At 43.0% G+C, this 18,979-nt stretch overlaps 1 long non-coding RNA gene and 1 pseudogene across 1 annotated transcript; both read left to right on the top strand.

Annotated features, from left to right (window-relative positions):
- The first annotated feature begins 625 nt into the window (after positions 1-625).
- Positions 626-1,307, top strand: LOC113881135 (annotated as a pseudogene).
- A 10,918-nt stretch (positions 1,308-12,225) lies between these two features.
- On the top strand, positions 12,226-13,813 carry LOC113881906. Its single transcript, XR_003508203.1, has 3 exons — positions 12,226-12,681; positions 12,934-12,961; positions 13,517-13,813. It is a non-coding gene; the product is annotated as an uncharacterized LOC113881906 (long non-coding RNA).
- Positions 13,814-18,979: the final 5,166 nt, after the last annotated feature.

Below are 18,979 nucleotides of genomic sequence, written 5' to 3'. Positions count from 1 at the left end.
GCATTTCTCTGATAATGAGTGATGTTGAGCATCTCTTCATGTGTTTGTTAGCCATCTGTATGTCTTCTTTGGAGAAATGTCTGTTTAGTTCTTTGGGCCATTCTTTGATTGGGTCGTTTATTTTTCTGGAATTGAGCTGTAGGAGTTACTTGTATATTTTTGAGATTAGTTCTTTGTCAGTTGCTTCATTTGCTATTATTTTCTCCCATTCTGAAGGCTGTCTTTCCACCTTGCTTATAGTTTTCTTTGTTGTGCAGAAGCTTTTAATTTTAATTAGGTCCCATTTGTTTATTTTTGCTTTTATTTCCAATGTAATCATCTTAAACCCGAGTTGGCTTTGCTTAGGCAACCATGGGTAGCTGCTCTGAAAATGTGATGTGGTACTCCTACAGCCAGTGGCGATCGCGGTGGAATTTAAGTTGGTTTTCTCCAAGTTCAAGAAATGCAACAAGGCAAATGGTTGTCTTAGGAGGCCTTACAAATAGCTGTGAATAGAAGAGAAGTGAAAGGCAAAGGAGAAAAGGAAAGATATACCCATCTGAGTGCAGAGTTCCAAAGAACAGCAAGGATAGATAAGAAAGCCTGCCTCAGTGATCAGTGCAAAGAAATAGAGGAAAACAACAGAATGGGAAGGATTAAAGATGTCTTCAAGAAAATTAGAGAAACCAAGGGAACATTTCATGCAAAGATGGGGAATAAAGGACAGAAATAATATGGACCTAACAGAAGCAGAAGATATTAAGAAGAGGTGGCAAGAATACACAGAAGAACTGTACAAAAAAGATTTTCACAACCCAGATAATCACGATGGTGTGATCACTGACCTAGAGCCAGACATCCTGGAATGCGAAGTCAAGTGGGCCTTAGGAAGCATCACTACGAACAAAGCTAGTGGAGGTGATGGAATTCCAGTTGAGCTATTTCAAATCCTGAAAGATGATGCTGTGAAAGTGCTGCACTCAATATGTCAGCAAATTTGGAAAACTCAGCAGTGGCCACAGGACTGGAGAAGGTCAGTTTTCATTCCAATCCCTAAGAAAGGCAATGCCAAAGAATGATCAAACTACCACACATTTGCACTCATCTCACATGCTAGTAAAGTAATGCTCAAAATTCTCCAAGCCAGGCTTCAACAGTATGTGAACTGTGAACTTCCAGATGTTAAAGCTGGATTTAGAAAAGGCAAAGGAACCAGAGATCAAATTGTCAACATCCGTTGGATCATGGAAAAAGCAAGAGAGTTCCAGAAAAACATCTATTTCTGCTTTATTGACTATGCAAAAGCCTTTGACTGTATGGACTACAACAAACTCTGGAAAATTCTTAAAGAGATGGAAATACCAGACTACCTGAGCTGCCTCATAAGAAATCTGTATGCAGGTCAGGAAACAACAGTTAGAACTGGACATGGAACAACAGACTGGTTCCAAATAGGAAAAGGAGTACGTCAAGGCTGTATATTGTCACCCTGCTTATTTAACTTCTATGCAGAGTACATCATGAGAAACGCTAGGCTGGAAGAAGCACACGCTGGAATCAAGATTGCTGGGAGAAATATCAATAACCTCAGATATGCAGATGGCAGAAAATGGCAGAACTAAAGAGCCTCTTGATGAAAGTGAAAGAGGAGAGTGAAAAAGTTGGCTTAAAACTCAACATTTAGAAAATGAAGATCATGGCATCTGGTCCCATCACTTCATGGCAGATAGATGGGGAAACAGTGGAAACAGTGTCAGACTTTATTTTCCTGAGCTCCAAAATCACTGCAGATGGTGACTGCCGCCATGAAATTAAAAGACACTTGCTCCTCAGAAGAACAGTTATGACCAACCTATACAGCATATTAAAAAGCATAGGCGTTACTTTGCCAACAAAGGTTCCTCTAGTCAAGGCTATGGTTTTTCCAGTGGTCATGTATGGATGTGAGAGTTGGCCTGTGAAGAAAGCTGAGCGTCGAAGAATTGATGCTTTTGAACTGTGGTGTTGGAGAAGACTCTTGAGAGTCCCTTGGACTGCAAGGAGATCCAACTAGTCCATCCTAAAGGAAATCAGTCCTACATATTCATTGGAAGGACTGATGCTAAAGCTGAAACTCCAATACTTTGGCCATCTGATGTGAAGAACTGACTCACTGGAAAAGACCCTGATGCTGGGAAAGATTGAAGGCAGGAGGAGAAGGGGATGACAGAGGATAAGATGGTTGGATGGCATCACCGACTCAATGGACATGAGTCTGAGTGAACTCCGGGAGTTGGTGATGGACAGAGAGGCCTGGTGTGCTGCAGTCTATGGGGTCGCAAAGAGTCAGACACGACTGACTGACTGAACTGAACTGAACTCTCCAAGTTCATGGAGGGAATCCCCGTGGAAATCTGACATTTTCTAAGGGGATTTCCGCACTAGCCTCCGCATCTCCTTTTTCTCGTATTACCTCTGTCTGCAAGGCTCTGAATGGACCAATGGGGGACATGGAAATTCATGGAAGGGAAAAGAGGTGATGAGGTGCTTTCCAGTCCAGCCAGAGAAGCCCTGTGTTTCTGTCCCCTCACGGCCTGTATCCTTCCCTCCATCCTTAGGCCACTGTTCCTAATTCTTGCTGTCACCGACCTTACAGAGGAAGTCTGCAGCTGTATCGGTACAGATCTGGGTGAAGGACACATTGAATTTAATATTCTATAAAAGGATCTTGTAGATACAAACCCAAATCTGGTTTATTATAACTCGAGTCAACAAGAAGCAAGTCCATTTGGCAAACTGACTGTTCTCTGACCTCAGGGCACTGACCAGCTCCCCAGTCACCACGAGATGTCACCTCATCACAGGCTCTAAGACCTAGAAGGGACAGTAGCGATGATCCAGTTCAACCCACGAATTTTTCAGAGTATAATGGAGGCAGTCCTGCTAGAACTGAGCTTCAGGAGACAAGGAATTCTTTCTTCTTCCCCACCACTGATGGATTCCCGGTGCCTAGAACAGAGCTACTCAATAAATGTTGATTCAGTGAGAGTAGGAAGTCAAAAAATTCAGGCACACAGACGAGATTAGAAAAAGAAACACATTTCTCTTTTTGATAGTCATATAAAAAATTGAAGCCGTTATCTATTCTAGTAAAAGTAACACAGGCCATTCTGTAGTACATAGCCTGTCCATTGCTGTTCATAACAACTGGCCTCTAGGGTGTATATCAATTTTTACAAATTTGGAAACATCTACTAATTCAGTTTCTTCATTAGTTTCTGCAAAGTGAAAAAGAGAATACCCGTTTCACTTTCACTTTGTAATTTGAAAGAGGAAAGGTATGACAGAAGAGTTCTCTAGATACGATTGGCAAAATTAACGCAACTGGTTGCCCAAAGATGGTATGGGTGAAAAATGTGCAAACTTCAAAAATATTGCAAAGAAATTGATTAATTAGTAGATGCTAATGAAGACGATCACGACTTAATGACTAAACCACCAGGAAAGGAGACAGTGGGTTGGAGAATACCTAAGATTGCTGAGGTTGGCAGAAATAAAATCACAGAACAATTTCATCATAATTCTTGGTTTCCAGATTAGATACAAAACAAGACATTGGGTTCTCCGATAGGAGAAGATTCTGATGGTGACACTGAAGTCTACCCATAGAGCAAAGATTCTGAGATGCTGGCAAAAGAAGTTAGTGCTTGTCCTCAACAAACTTCCGAAACTCATAAAACTGGCCTTTCATAGATGTGCTCACCAGAGGAGTCTCTCTTGACTGTTCTCCACTCCTCCAGTCCATATCCACTGCTTTTCCTTCTCAGTCTTTATTTCCAGGTCCACATCTGTCTATGAAAGTGTGTTAGTCGCTCGGTCATGTCCGACTCTTTGCAACCCCGTGGACTGTAGCCCACCAGGCTCCTCCATCCATGAAACTCTCCAGATAAGAGCACTGGAGTGGGTAGCCAATCCCTTCTCCGGGGGATCTTCCCGACCTGGGTCTCCCGCCTTGTAGGCAGATTCTTTATCATCTGAATCATCAGGAAAGCCCCTCTGTCTATACTCGTTGCCAAACAGGATCATTACAAGGACTACCCAGAATCAAAATATTTTCTTGCTCCAAAGAAGACATACAGATGGCCAAAAAGTAGATGAAAAGATGCTCAGCGTCATTAATCATCAGAGAATTGGAAATCAAAACTACAATGAAGTATCACCTCACACTGATCAGTGTGGCCATCATCAAAAAGTGTACGAACAAAGGCTGGGGACTTCCCTGGTGGTTCAGTAAACGAGGCTCTGCCTCCAGGGTAGAGTGGCTCCTGTATGGCCCCCAGGGACAGGCAGCGTACGGATGTCTCTGCTTCCCCAGTGGGCTGTGGGGTGAGTGGTGGTGGGTCTGTGGATGGGGTTTAGGCGAGAACTTACATAATGTTATCAACCAATACTACTTCAAAAAAAAAGATCTCTACTAGAGATTATATAATTTGTTGAAGGTCACAGAGTCTATTTGTTGTAGATTTCTTTTACTCTACAGCATGTCAAATAACTCTACATTATAATTTTCAGTGGTAGCATAATACTTCTTGTATGAAATTATGTTATAATTCATTTGCAAGTCCTCATTAGATAGTTTGTCTTCTTCTTAATTTTGAAAATTTTAAAACCTTTTTTCTATGTTTTATTCTATTATTTTTAAAAATTAATTTTTATTGGAGTATGGTTGCTTTATGATGCTGCGTTAGTTTCTACTGTACAGCAAAGTGAATCAGCCATACATACTCATTTATCCCCTTTTTTGGGGTTCCTTCCCATTTAGATCACCACAGAGCATTGAGTAGAATTTCCCTGAGCTATACAGTTACAGAGTTCATCCTTTTGATACAAGTACATTTTCCTCAAAATCTGTTGTTTTATGTCATATCTCATGGTGTCTCATAAGTCAAGGAAGGTAGTGAACAGCTTTTAGACAATTATCTTCTTTTCCAAGGAATATCATTTCATTTCTTTCTACCTCCATACAGTCAAACCTTGAATATGAGAACCAGAAAAGTTGAAAAAATGTCCCAAGAAGAAATACGCCAATTCACTTTCCTTTTCTGGTTCCTAAAGTCTCCAAACACGTTTTCAGCGACCCAGTTCAGTGGGTTTTGGTGATGACCTAGTGATGGGTACCTATCAACGGTGTATGAATACTTTTTGAATGGAGAACTTTCTTTGAAGGTGTTCACCCAGAGACAAATGAGATCCCAAGTCACCGGATTGATTGGCCTTTCGCCTAGGCGCTGTCCAATCCTAAAGTTCACAGGTTTCCTCATTTTCCTGCTCTGCAAAGTGAAGCGTCGGGTCCATTGGTAGCAGCTGCGGTGACTGCCAGAGCTTCCCTTACACCATTTCTGTTTCAAGGCTGGAAAGATGAGGGTGACCATCCCCAGGAACCCCGGGACTGTGGCTGGAATGGTGATGGCTGTGTTCCTGGTGCTGAGGATCCCCGAGGCTCACTGCAGAGACGCTCCGAGTAAGTGCTCGACGGCTGCTTTTCAGAGCTCTCCAATCTGGGAATTAACCTCCAATGTCTCTTTGGTTTAGGGTTGGATGCAGTGCACTCTGGCCAAATCGCAGGGAGAATTTAGAAGAGCTTCTATCAAGGTCCAGGGTTCTCCTCTTCAGAAAACAGAATGTTGCCAGGTTCCTTTTTTCAACCTCTGCATTTGGAGGAAGGCTAGTGTCTCTCAGGGAAAAGATTTTGGGATCGCAGAGTTCCGGCAGAAAAAGAGAAAGTCCATTTCTACACCAGAGGCCAGGCAAAACAAGAAGTGTTAAGACTGCTCAGAGAGTCAGTGGCAAGGATTTACTGTCCTAGGTAACTCTTTGGGGTGAGGGGTGTTTATGTCCGCTCTGACTGAAGGTTGGAGAAATTCAAGACAGCTTTAGTCTCTGCAGCTTCACTCTCTGAAGAGGGTGAGCTCCTTGAGTGCGAGCTGCCGGTCCTCAGGCCCTTTGTCAGGTCTGAGAGGAGAAATGGGAAGGGTCCAGGCAACGATTGTCACTAATTCTGAGTTTATGTACAACCCTGAATCCATATTGCTGCGGAATAGGGCTGTGAGACTAGTGAGAAAAGAGAATTAATATTTACTGCATACTCCAGTACTCTCTCCTGGAAAATCCCGTGGACGGAGGAGCCTGGTAAGCTGCAGTCCATGGGGTCACTAAGAGTCGGACATGACTGAGCGACTTCACTTTCATTTTTCACTTTCCTGCACTGGAGAAGGAGATGGCAACCCACTCCAGTGTTCTTGCCTGGAGAATCCCAGGGACGGGGGAGCCTGGTGGGCTGCCATCTATGGGGTCACACAGAGTCGGGCACGACTGAAGCGACTTAGCAGCAGCAGCGCACGCACAAATTTCCAAACCCCGTAGTAATACATTATACACATCTTTCTAAAACACAAACACGCGCACACAGATGACTCTGGGGTAAGTGTTACTAGCTGCTGTTTATTTTTAAACATTGCTTATTTTGGAATACAACATTATTTGTATAACGCAGACATTATGCAAAACATATATGGAAAGTTTAATAAAAGTGATACAGAAATATCCAAAAAACCAACAACCAGGTCTGAAATGACTATGCCCAGCACCCCAAAAGACCCCCACGTCTGTCTTCCCAATCACACCCACTTCTAATTTCCAGAAGTCAGCTCTATTATGACTCTTATAATCTTAATATTACTGCTTTTCTTCGTGGTTTGGACATATATGAACATATCCTTAAACAGTATACATTAGTTATTTCCTTCTTTAAATGTTACTACAAATTTTTTATTGTTACCAAGCTATTTTTTGTTGAAGAATAGTTGGTTTACAGTGTTGTGCCAATTTCTGCTGTACAGCAAAGTGACTCACTTGCTGAGTCACATTTACACACATTCTTTTTTGTTCTTTTCCATTAGGGTGTATCACGGGATGCTGAATAGAGTCCCATGTGCTCTGCAGTAGGACCCTGTTGTTTATCCATTCTGAATGTACTAGTTTCCACCCCCAAACTCCCAGTCCATCCTCTCCTTCCCCACAAGCTGCTAGAAACCACACACCTGTTCTCTGTGTCCGTGGCTCTGTTTCTGTTTTGGAGACAGGTTTGTTTGTGCCGTATTTTAGATTCCACGTTTAAGTGATATCATATTATATTTGTCTTTCTCCTTCAGACTCACTTCATTTAGTATGATAAGCTCTAGTTGCATCTGTTCCATGAATGGACTGTCTCACTTCTCAGGATAATGTTTGAGATCTGTCATAGATCTTTCATGTAACAGTCAGCAACCTGTTTTCATTGTTGTGTAGGAGATTCCATGTTATGAGTGTGCTACAATGTACTTACCCATTCTTTTTTTTCTTTTATTTGAATTTCAAAGGTAGCACATATTCATTGTAACAATTTCAAACCTTATTAATATGAAGTCAAAAGTAGAAGTAACTTCTTTCCCCTTCGTCTCCCCTTCCCCCACCCCCAATTCCACTTCCTGGAGAGAATCCCTTTATCAGTTAGGTGATAACTGTCCAGATTTTTCTCCATGCAATGGCAAATATATATGTTAATTGCCAAGCTTATCTCTGCTTCCTGTCTCACAGGACACGCAAGCTTAACAAGGACAAATGGACTGTGGACTTTCTCCACTAAATTTCTTTCTCTCCCAGATTTTCTCCTCTTTGTAAATACCACCACCATCCCACCCAGACGTTCAGGCCCTGAGGCTGGGAGATATTCTTGAGTCTTTCTTCACTGTAGGATCCCAAGTCCAATCTGCTAGCTCTACCTCCAAAATGAGCCCCTGTCCAGACACTTGTCACACCCTCCACTGCCAACCACCTGGTCGAAGCCTTCATGTACTTACCATTTCCATGCGCACCTTTGGATTGCTTCTACTTTTCCCCCTGTGTATCCTGAAGCCTGTGAGCCTGCTTTTTCTTCGGCTATATATTTAGAATGGAATTGGAGGTTCAAAATGGAATATGTATCTTTACAACAGAATATGCAAAAGTTATTCAAATTGATTGCTTCTTATAAAAAGAACCCAGTTCTTGGCACTTTTGATATTTTAGATGTTATGCTTTCGTATCTGGTAGATATAGAGTTTGGAGAAGGCGATGGCACCCCACTCCAGGACTCTTGCCTGGAAAATCCCATGGATGGAGGAGCCTGGTAGGCTGCAGTCCATGGGGTCGCAAAGAGTCAGACATGACTGAGCGACTTTACTTTCGCTTTTCACTTTCATGCATTGGAGAAGGAAATGGCAACCCACTCCAGTGTTCCTGCCTGGAGAATCCCAGGGACGGGGGAGCCTGGTGGGCTGCCGTCTATGGGGTTGCACAGAGTCGGATACAACTGAAGTGACTTAGCAGCAGCCGTATCAGCAGATATAGAGTCGTATTTCACTGTATTTTTCTTTTGAAGTATAGTTGATTTAATGTTGTGTTAATTTCTGCTGTACAGCAAAATGATTTAGTTATACATACATATATATATATATATATATATACATTCTTTTAAAAAATTATTCTGTTCCACTATGGTTTATCAAGGACATTTAATACAGTTCCCTGTGCTGGAAGTAGGAACTTATTTTCTGTCCATTCTTACATAACAGTTTGCATCTGCTCATCCCAAACTCCCACTCCATTCCTCCCCTCCCAAAGGCACTATCTGTATTTCACTGTGTTTTTAACTTGAATGTCTTTGATTTTAATGAGCATGGGCAACTCTGCCTCTGTTTATTCTCTACTTGTGTTTAGTCTTTATTGTAGTACCTATTTTGACATTTCTCCTTTCTTTTTCTATTATAGTATCTGTCTTATTTGTTTTTAAGAAATAAAAAAAATACTATACTCCAAACCAAGCACATGGTCACCACATGCTTTGCCAATATTTGTTGGCGCTTCCTGGCTTGTCTTCTTTATTCTCTTAAGATATCTTTTGATGAGCAGAAGCTGTTATTCTAATGAAGTTGATTAATAATTTCTTCTTTATGGCTTGTCATTTTCATGATTTGCTTAAGAAATCCTTTATACTTCCAGAGTCATGAAGATGTTCTCAGATTTCATCTCTAATGTATTGGTAGGATTGCATTTCATACTCAGAGCTTTAATTCATCCAGATTTAGTTTGTACAGGGTGTGAAGAATGGTCTAGCTTCATATAAATTTTTCCCGGGGATACAACTCTGAGGGTTGAGAGCAGATTTTATTTAATCCTTTGGTATTTCCCTTCTGTTGTCCATGCCTCCCTAAGACAAGTGGCTGGTTGGGATGCAAGGCTGAACTAAATCTCACTCCACGGGCTCTCCCGCAGAGAATTTCGTGTACCAGTTTAAAGGCATGTGCTACTTCACCAACGGGACAGAGCACGTGAGGCTTGTGGCCAGACAGATCTACAACAAGGAAGAGATCCTGCACTTTGACAGTGACCTGGGCGAGTTTGTGGCTGTTACAGAGCTGGGCCGGGTGTGTGCGGAGATCTGGAACACCCAGAAGGACCTCCTGGCGGAGTTTCGGGCCTACGTGGACACGCTGTGTAGACACAACTACAAAGAGACGGCCGGCTTCACTGTCCAGCGGAGAGGTGGGCTTAGGACGGGCCGAGATGCCTTCACACAGAGCCTTGTGAGGAAGGACGCAGGAAAGTGGGCTTTTGTGGTTTCCCAGCATCTTGGGGGGACCAGGAGGGGTGTCAATCTCTAAGGAGGAAAAATGTTGGAAGATCTGGCAGGGCAGACTTGGGAGGGTGTGAAAATCATTGGGGGCTTCCTTGGTGGCGGTATTGGTAAAGAACCCACCTGCCAATGCAGGAGACATGAGACGCATTGGGAACAGTGACTGGCAACTGCAATCCTTCGAATGTCCCAAGCCCTGGCCGTATCTGGTGGGGCTTCTGAGTCCCTCTCATCTCCTAGGCTCCACACCTTCCTACAGCATCTGAGTCTTGTGTACTTCCTTCATCCTTACCCTCGAAGAAGTAATTTCTCCTCCTTAAAATGCTCTCCTTTTCTCCGCCTTCCCTTTCTTTCTCTATTGAAATCTCTCATCCTTTTAGTCCCAACCTCAAGAGCAGTGCTTCTGTCAGCTTTTCTGGGGCAGCTGGGTGGAGCTGGCCTTGGTCCTCCAGCTGTGAGCACAGCACACTCGGCATATATGTACCCGTGCGCATGTATGGTAGGTATATACAGTTTAAACGTTATCCCGTCTAGTAGCAGATGCAAGCTATCATATACCGGATGGATGAACAACAAAGTCCTGCTGTAGAGCACAGGGAATGATGTTCAGTATCCTGTGATGAACCACAATGGGAAAGAATATGAAGAGAGTCTATATGTGTACACATATATAATTGAGTCACTTGGCTGCACAGCAGAAATGAACACATTGTAAATCAACTATGTGGTGGTTTAGTTGCTAAATCGTGTCTGGCTCTTGCGACCCCATGGACTGTAGCCCCCCAGGCTCCTCTGTCCACGAACATCTCCAGGCAAAAATACTGGAGTGGGTTGCCATTTCCTTCTCCAAAAAAATCAACTATACTTCAATAAAAATATCAATGGTACTTCAGTAATATCAACCCTACTTCAGCAAAAATTATCCAGTCTGTGTTACAAAGACCTTTCACATAAATGATCTTGTTCAAGAAACCAATGATTGCTAAACAAAGGTATTCTTCTCTTACAAAGTAGGCTAGCATATAAGCTAAATAAACCCAGAGCTGGAATTCTAATAGGCGACAAATATTTGTTATCTTTGTGTGTGTGTGTGTGTGTATGCAAGCATGTTAAGAGAGCATTATTTATAACAAAGCCTGAAAACAACCCAACTTTTTGTCAAGAAACAAATTGAGGCATAGCTATATAATAGACTACTACTCAGCAATAAAAAGAAATAAAGAGGGATTTCCCTAGCGGTCAGGGATAGTGGGGTCACCCACACCTTCCAGTGCAGGGCTAGTGGGGTTCTTGGCCAGAGAACTAGGATTCCACATGCCGTGTAGCAACTAAACCCATGTGCCAAACAAAATATCCATGCTGTAATGAAGACTCCCCTGCCACCGCTAAGACTTGATGCAGCCAAATACATAAATAAAATGTTAAAAAAAGAAACAAGCGAATGGACAAATGAACTGAGTTATAACCATACAATAGAATGCTATGCAGCAATGAAAAGAATGGGAAACCATTACATGGATGGGTCTCATAGAAATTATGTTGAGATACAGAAGCCAGAAACAAAATAGCACATATGGTAATGTTCCATTTACATTAAATTACAAACATGTAAGATTAATCTATGGTGTTGGAAATTAGAATAGTAATTGCCTCTGGTTAGAGGTGGTGGTCGGATAAGGCAACGGCACCCCACTCCAGGACTCTTGCCTGGAAAATCCCATGGATGGAGGAGCCTGGTAGGCTGCAGTCCACGGGGTCGCCAAGAGTCAGACACAACTGAGCGACTTCACTTTCACTTTTCACTTTCATGCATTGGAGAAGGAAATGGCACCCCACTCCAGTGTTCTTGCCTGGAGAATCCCAGGGACGGAGGAGCCTGGTGGGCTGCCATCTATGGGGTCGCACAGAGTCAGACACGATTGAAGCGACTTAGCAGCAGCAGCAGAGGTGGTGGTATACCTGTTATCTGGTCTACTGTAGTTTCTAAGGACAGACCGCAGCCCCTGGTAAGAATTTCTTTGTCACCTCATTCTCTAATTTTGTCTCGTTTCCTCCTAGTGGAGCCTACAGTGACTGTCTCTCCAGCCAGTACAGAGGCCCCGAACCACCATAATCTGCTGGTCTGTTCAGTGACAGATTTCTACCCTCGCCAAGTTAAAGTCAAATGGTTCCGGAATCAACAGGAGCAGACAGCTGGAGTTGGGTTCACACCTCTTACTCAGAATGGGGACTGGACCTACCAGATTCACGTGATGCTAGAGACAATTCCACAGCTTGGAGACGTCTACGTTTGCCACGTGGACCACCCCAGCCTCCAGAGCCCTATCACAGTAGAATGGCGTAAGGGCCGCTTCATTGACCCTACGGACTCGACAGGAAAGAAAAAGTTCAGGGAGAGCGCTGGGTCTGGTGGGGATGGAGTCCGTCTTCATCCCTCGTGTCCTATGTAACTCCCTGATACAATTTCTGGGCTGGAAGTGACCGAGGACTAGATCCCAGTATCTCAAGTTGAAAGGCATCTGTTGAGTCCTTATCTCATTTCCCCCCCGCAAGATGTGATGGTGGTCCCTTCACACGACCGGACCCCTCTCCCCTCTCCTCCAGGCTGCAGTTCAGCCTGAGTAATGTGCCTTCTGAAGTGTTCAAGCTCTGGGCTTTGACGTAGAGGCTGGTATCTGAAGGTGTCCCGTAGAGGACAGACAAACAGATGGACATGCCTCCTTGGGGCTACCATCCTCCCCCAACCATCCATCAGAGCCCCCCGGGATCTTTGCCTGCCCTCCCCTCTTCTATCTGGTTTCTGAGCCCCTCTGTCTCTTATACACACAACCAGACTCCAGGCTTCCGGAGGAGGATGCTGTGGGCCTTGGGGACACTGACGTGAGGGCTTTTACTTCCAGGGGCACAGTCTGAATCAGCCCAGAGCAAGATGCAGAGCGGAATTGGAGGTTTTGTGCTGGGGCTGATCTTCCTTGGTGTGGGCCTTTTTGTCCACTTTTGGGATAAGAGAGGTAAGGCGCCTTGGGAGAAAAAGGGGGAAGACAGGTGCTGGGCTGAAAAGCCTCTGTTGATCCTTCTCTAGTGACTGTCTCAGTGACGTTGGGGTGATCTTCTTTTGTGGCAGTTGAATCCTTATTGTATGTGGGTGGGAGCAAAGAACGTTCTGGAACTGCCCCCCTCATTTCCTTTCGGAGGCTGAGATAAAGAGAGATGTTATTTTCTCACCAGCCGGGTGAATGAGTTTTTATTTCCCTTCCTTCCAGCTAGCCGATCCTGAGGCCTCATCCACAGGTAAGACCCCTCCCCTTCTGGTCCGGAACAATGACACACACAAGATAGAAAAAGTTGTGGAGCGGGTTGGTCTGGACTCTGTCACCTGCCTCTGTTATTCCTTTCTTGGTCCACACCACATTCACTCATGTGAGTTGCGGTCAAGGAAAAGTCTGGAACCTTCTGTGCAGTCTCTGCAGGAGACCTCAGAAGTGGTTTCTCCAGAAGAGGACCCAGCCTTTCCTATCAGCCATTCAGGAGTGTCTGAATGATGCCCCAGACTCCACCATGACAGGAAGTACTCCTGAACTTGCCGGTAGGAGAAAGGGTAGGACCCACAGTTTTCACCCATCTGATAGTCCATGACCTGTGCTCAGAAGCTGGCCTCGTGGCCCTTCAAGCTGAAGATGTGTGTTCACTTTGGTAGAATATGGTCCTTCCTTAGTTCCAGGAGACATAGTGAAGAGCAGATGTTAGACGAGATTAATCTCAGTGTCCCCAAGGGAGCCAGAGGGGCTAGGGCTGAGTCTGCTTCAGGGGTGGGTGTGACTTATGAGTCCTGCGTCTGTTCTCCAGGTTCTTCTTCCTGGGGTCTGTCATGACTCTTCTCTGATCTTGTCCTGCGATTCTTCTCCGTGGTTCCTGCCTCCCTTCTCTCAGGACCTGTGAACAAGCCAGCTCCGCCCGCATCATCCATCAGGACCTGACTCCCGGTGACCCAGAAGCAGCTGTCATGTGCTCTTTTTGTTTCGATTTTTCCTGGATTTCTGCCCGTGACTCGGCTCTCCTCTTTGGCTCTCTGAGCTGCCTGCTGAGTCTGTTTGAACCATAAATGCCCTCAACAGGCATTTCTGATCTCGTTCTCTTCTGAAGACTGCCGGTGAATTCAGTGTCAGACTCTTATCTGTCCATCAAATAGTTTTCAAAATTAAATAGATTTGTGTATCCCTTGTGTTCCCAATTCTTATTGAGTGTGATGGTGGAATTCTTATTGAGTGGTGGTCCTGGGGAAACACTGACAAAGAAAAGGTCAGATTCTCAAGTTCAGTTATGTCCCCAATAAGGTCAGATCCAGGCAAGGAGACTAGAAAGTCATGGGTCCCCATCCTTGGTCTAATTCAGGTATCACGTAACAACATGAAGTGAGGTGTGAAGTAAATTCAGTTTTCCATCGTCTGTGGGTCCCGGAAGCTGGGATTGTGTGCAGCAGACTTTTCTGGCTTCTACTACAGTCTGACAGGTTTTTATATATTTGTGTAAGTGAAACGGTTTGGTCCCTTCATGGACCCAATGCCCAATGTGATGAATCAAACTGATAGCAAGTATCTTCTGTCAAGTGCACTGTCTCCCTGGGGCAAAAGATCAATAAAATTATTGCTCATTGAATCCAAACTATCGGAATGTATAATCAACAGTGGAAGCTTTTATTAGCAAGTATTTTTTTCCAGTGCATATGATGAAAACTCTCCTAAAATCAGCCTAACGGAAAACATTCATTTGGGGGTTTCATGTAATTGAAAAGTTCGTGTTCGGATTTGACTTCAGAAAAATGCCTGGATCCCAGGGCGTCAGTGAGACCGTCCCCCTTCTCTCTTAGCCCATCTCTGGGCCCTCTCCCTGCCTTCTGCCTCAGTCTCTCCTCTCAGCGTACCTCTCTGTAGCTCTCTCCATCTATATCTCTGTTTTCCTCTTTCTTTCTCTCCCTTTCTCTCTTGCCGTCTGTCTGAAGGACGCTTTCTCTCCCTGTTAATCTACTCATGGGTTTTCCTGTCTTTCTGTCTCTGTGAGTGCTTTGTTTCTTCTATCCATGTTTCTGCTTTGAGTGTTTCTCTTTCTCTGTTGCTACCTCTTCTTTCTCTCTGCCTCACGCGTGCGTTTCTTCACTTGCTGCGCCCGCCTCTCAGAATCTCTCCCGTCCACCTCTGCATGCCTCACTCTGCTGGCTCACATGCCTGACTGTCAGTCTTTCTCTTTCTGTCATTCTCTCTGCCCGTTATCTTTCTGTGTACATTCTCTCTTGATATTGTTTGTCTCTCTGCTTCTCTCTGCCTCCACTTCTGTTTTGGGATACGGGTTCATTGCTTTCTCTGGCTCATGCTCTGTGTACGTCTCTTGAGTTCTGCTCTTCCCTGTTTGTGTCTCTTATTTTCTCCTATGGGAATCAAGCATTTTCCACATGGCTAGTAATACAGCCATCTCAAATTTTCAGCCCATCACCCAAACGACAAAAGACCATTATGTTGAGTTCAATTTAATGATCTAGATGAAGTCTAGGTATGAGGGACTCTGACTGACCAGGCTTTGGGCTTGAACTCAATTCTCTGTCATAGATGGAGACTTTTTTTCCTTTCCCAAACCAAGGGTGGAAAAGAGTAAGACTGGATGGATAAGCAACACTTTCACCACCACCATCCATTATGCAAAACTTTGATACCTGAAGTTTCTCTGTCTCTGCTTTTCTGTTTGAAAAAAAAAATTCAGAAGCTGTTTCCTCTATGTAGAATTTATGTAGTCCGTATACAACCAATGCTTTACTTTCCTATTCTAAAGGGAGAAATACCAGATCACATTGACCTCCAAATCTAGGATCTCTGATGATGTAAACTTCTTTTTCTACCATGGATAGGGCTCTTAGTGGTCCAAAAGCTGTGGTGAAATGATAAGTTCACCCCCTATTAATACAGGAAGAAATGATAGCATAACCACAACAAGACTATAATCATCAAATGAGTGAAAGGTTCAGAGTGCGTCCAACTCACTGAGCTGGCGGAGGAGCATCACAGGTCACAGAATCTGGCTGAACCCTGGCTCTGCTCCTGAGGAGGGTCTACGCTGCCCCGGTCCTACCTGGCTCCTCTGTGAGATGGCCCAGGATGGGGCTCTTCTGTGTCACACACTTTAGAAGTCCTCTTCATTTTGGTGGGTTTAAAGGGGCATGTGGCTTTGTGTGGGCACTCTGGATGCTGAGGACTATCTTAGGCATGTAAAATTCTTTTTTTTTAATTTACCCAAGGCTTTTTTTTTTTTTTTTAATGATTTGGAAATAAATTAAGGATACTATCTCGGTCTACCATTCTGAAGAATTATTCATCTACTCTACATAGTAAGCTTTCATTGACATTCTTCTGCTATAAAACGAACAATCTTTAGATAGATTTAACATAACATTTAGAAATTTTTAACTTTTAAGCTTATGTGTGTGTTTTTAATAGTGCATTAGAAAAGATGCAGAATTTCATAGAAGACAACTTCATATTCGAACTTATGCAGTTATTCCACTCAATGCAAAATCCCTAATTCTTTTTTTTTTTCCGCTGGGAATTTTTTTTTCTCTCACTTCTTTCTTGTTTTTTCATAACCTTTCTTTATTTTTTAAGTATAAATTTATTTATTTTAATTGGAGGCTAGTTACTTTACAATATTGTATTGGTTTTGCCATACATTGACATGAATCTGCCATGGGTGTACACGTGTTCCCCATCCTGAACCCTCTTCCCACCTCCTTCCCCATCCCATCCCTCTGGGTCATCCCAGTGCACCAGCCCTGAGCACCCTGTCTCATGCATGAAACCTGGACTGGCGATTCATTTCACATATGATATTATACATGTTTCAATGCCATTCTCCAGAATCATCCCACCCTCACCCTCTCCCACAGAGTCCAAAAGACTGTTCTATACATCTGTGTCTCTTTTGCTGTCTTGCATACGGGGTTATTGTTACCATCTTTCTAAATTCCATGTATGTGCGTTGGTATACTGTATTGGTGTTTTTCTTTCTGGCTTACTTCACTCTGTATAATGGGCTCCAGTTTCATCCACCTCATTAGAACTGATTCAAATGTATTCTTTTTAATGGCTGAATAATATTCCATCATGTATATGTACCACAGCTTTCTTATCCATTCGTCTGCTGATGGACATCTAGGTTGCTTCCATGTCCTGGCTATTATAAACAGTGCTGCGATGAACATTGGGGTACACGTGTCTCTTTCAATTCTGGTTTCCTCGGTGTGTATGCCCAGTAGTGGGATTGCTGGGTCATATGGCAGTTCTATTTCCAGTTTTTTAAGGAATCTCCACACTGTTCTCCATAGTGGCTGTACTAGTTTGCATTCCCACCAACAGTGTAAGAAGGTTCCCTTTTCTGCACGCCCTCTCCAGCATTTATTGCTTGTAGACTTTTGGATAGCAGCCATTCTGACCAGCGTGAGATGGTACCTCATTGTGGTTTTGATTTGCATTTTTTTGATAATGAGTGATGTTGAGCATCTTTTCATGTGTTTGTTAGCCATCTGTATGTCTTCTTTGGAGAAATGTCTGTTTAGTTCTTTGGGCCATTCTTTGATTGGGTCGTTTATTTTTCTGGAATTGAGCTGTAGGAGTTGCTTGTATATTTTTGAGATTAATTCTTTGCCCATTGCTTCATTTGCTATTATTTTCTCCCATTCTGAAGGCTATCTTTTCACCTTGCTTATAGTTTCCTTTGTTGTGCAGAAGCTTTTAATTTTAATTAGGTCCCATTTATTTATTTTTGCTTTTTTTCCAATATTCTGGGAGGTGGGTCATAGAGGGTCCTGCTATGATTTATGTCGGAGAGTGTTTTGCCTATGTTCTCCTCTAGGAGTTTTATATTTTCTGGTCGTATGTTTAGATCTTTAAAACATTTTGAGTTTATTTTTGTGTATGGTGTTAGAAAGTGTTCTAGTTTCATTCTTTCACAAGTGGTTGACCAGTTTTCCCAGCACCACTTGTTAAAGAGATTGTCTTTTCTCCACTGTATATTCTTGCCTCCTTTGTCAAAGATAAGGTGTCCATAGGTGTGTGGATTTATCTCTGGGCTTTCTATTTTGTTCCATTGATCTATATTTCTGTCTTTGTACCAGAACCATACTGTCTTGATGACTGTGACTTTGTAGTTTTTCTGGGAATTTTTGCAATAATTTATCATTTTGTGTGGTGTATTATGAAACCCTAATGGGGGAATCTGTTAGGCAGTAACTACTGATAAAACTGAATTCTTGATGAATCGAGATCCTGAAATGCAGGCTCAATTACTGTAGCTTATCTCTCTTTTTGCTACGACTTCAAGTATTTCAACTGCAGCCCCAGGTCCTCAGTTTATCTATCCTTTCCTCCTGTGAATGAGCAGGAAAGGATGACAAAGAGACAGATTCCTCTGATCCATCTTCCCAGGTTACATTCTAGTGAAAAACTTTCAAATGAGAGGCATTTAGACCTTTATTAGGAAAGAATTACATCACATTTGTAAGGTTCCTAAGTGGTCATTCTACCCCCTCACACAGATTTTCCCTGGCTCCTCCTAGGCAGTAGTCACATCTCACCCTGAGTGTTCCCTTTTTGTCTAATTTTACTTCTAACAATGTCTTTATGGAGCAGGTACTTTAATTTTTAAACTATTCAACTTAGTTATGTTGGATTTTTGGCCATGAGCAGAAAGTAGGCCTCTTAAAGATAATCTATATTTATGCTTTTGATGGATTGGATTGAAGAGATTTGATTCTTTCCTGTTTAAGACACTGTCATTTCAGAATTATTGAAACAGCCTCCCACTCATTTCTCTACTCCTTTCTCTATTCCTACAATTTACTTTCCACAGAGCAATAAGAAATATTCTGAAAAGCTAAATCACATCACATCTACATAAGGCCTAAATATCTCAAGTGTTTTCCTACAGTACTTAAAATTAAATCTAGATTCCTCAGTTGGCTAACAAAATCCTCTGTGACTTGGTCTTTGTTCATATTTCTGAGTTCATCATATGCCTTTCTACTGTTCCACTTCATCTGTTTGGGTTATACTGGATGCTCTAAGAAATCAATCTTAAAAAATTCAGATCAGCAAGGCTGCTGAAGAACATATAATTCCCACCTTTTAGGGTGTGCACACTTTCCTGTCAACACCAGTATAGTCCCTGATACAGAATAGGCACGTGGTACATATTTATGGTTGGCTTCATGGAGATCTCTGGTTCAGGGCTTCATCTGTCTCTGGAATCTTTTCTATTTGGGTGTATATT

This window comes from Bos indicus x Bos taurus, chromosome 23 (assembly GCF_003369695.1).
Source record: "Bos indicus x Bos taurus breed Angus x Brahman F1 hybrid chromosome 23, Bos_hybrid_MaternalHap_v2.0, whole genome shotgun sequence".
NCBI lineage: Eukaryota > Metazoa > Chordata > Mammalia > Artiodactyla > Bovidae > Bos > Bos indicus x Bos taurus.
This window is presented reverse-complemented; position numbering and strand designations above follow the sequence as displayed.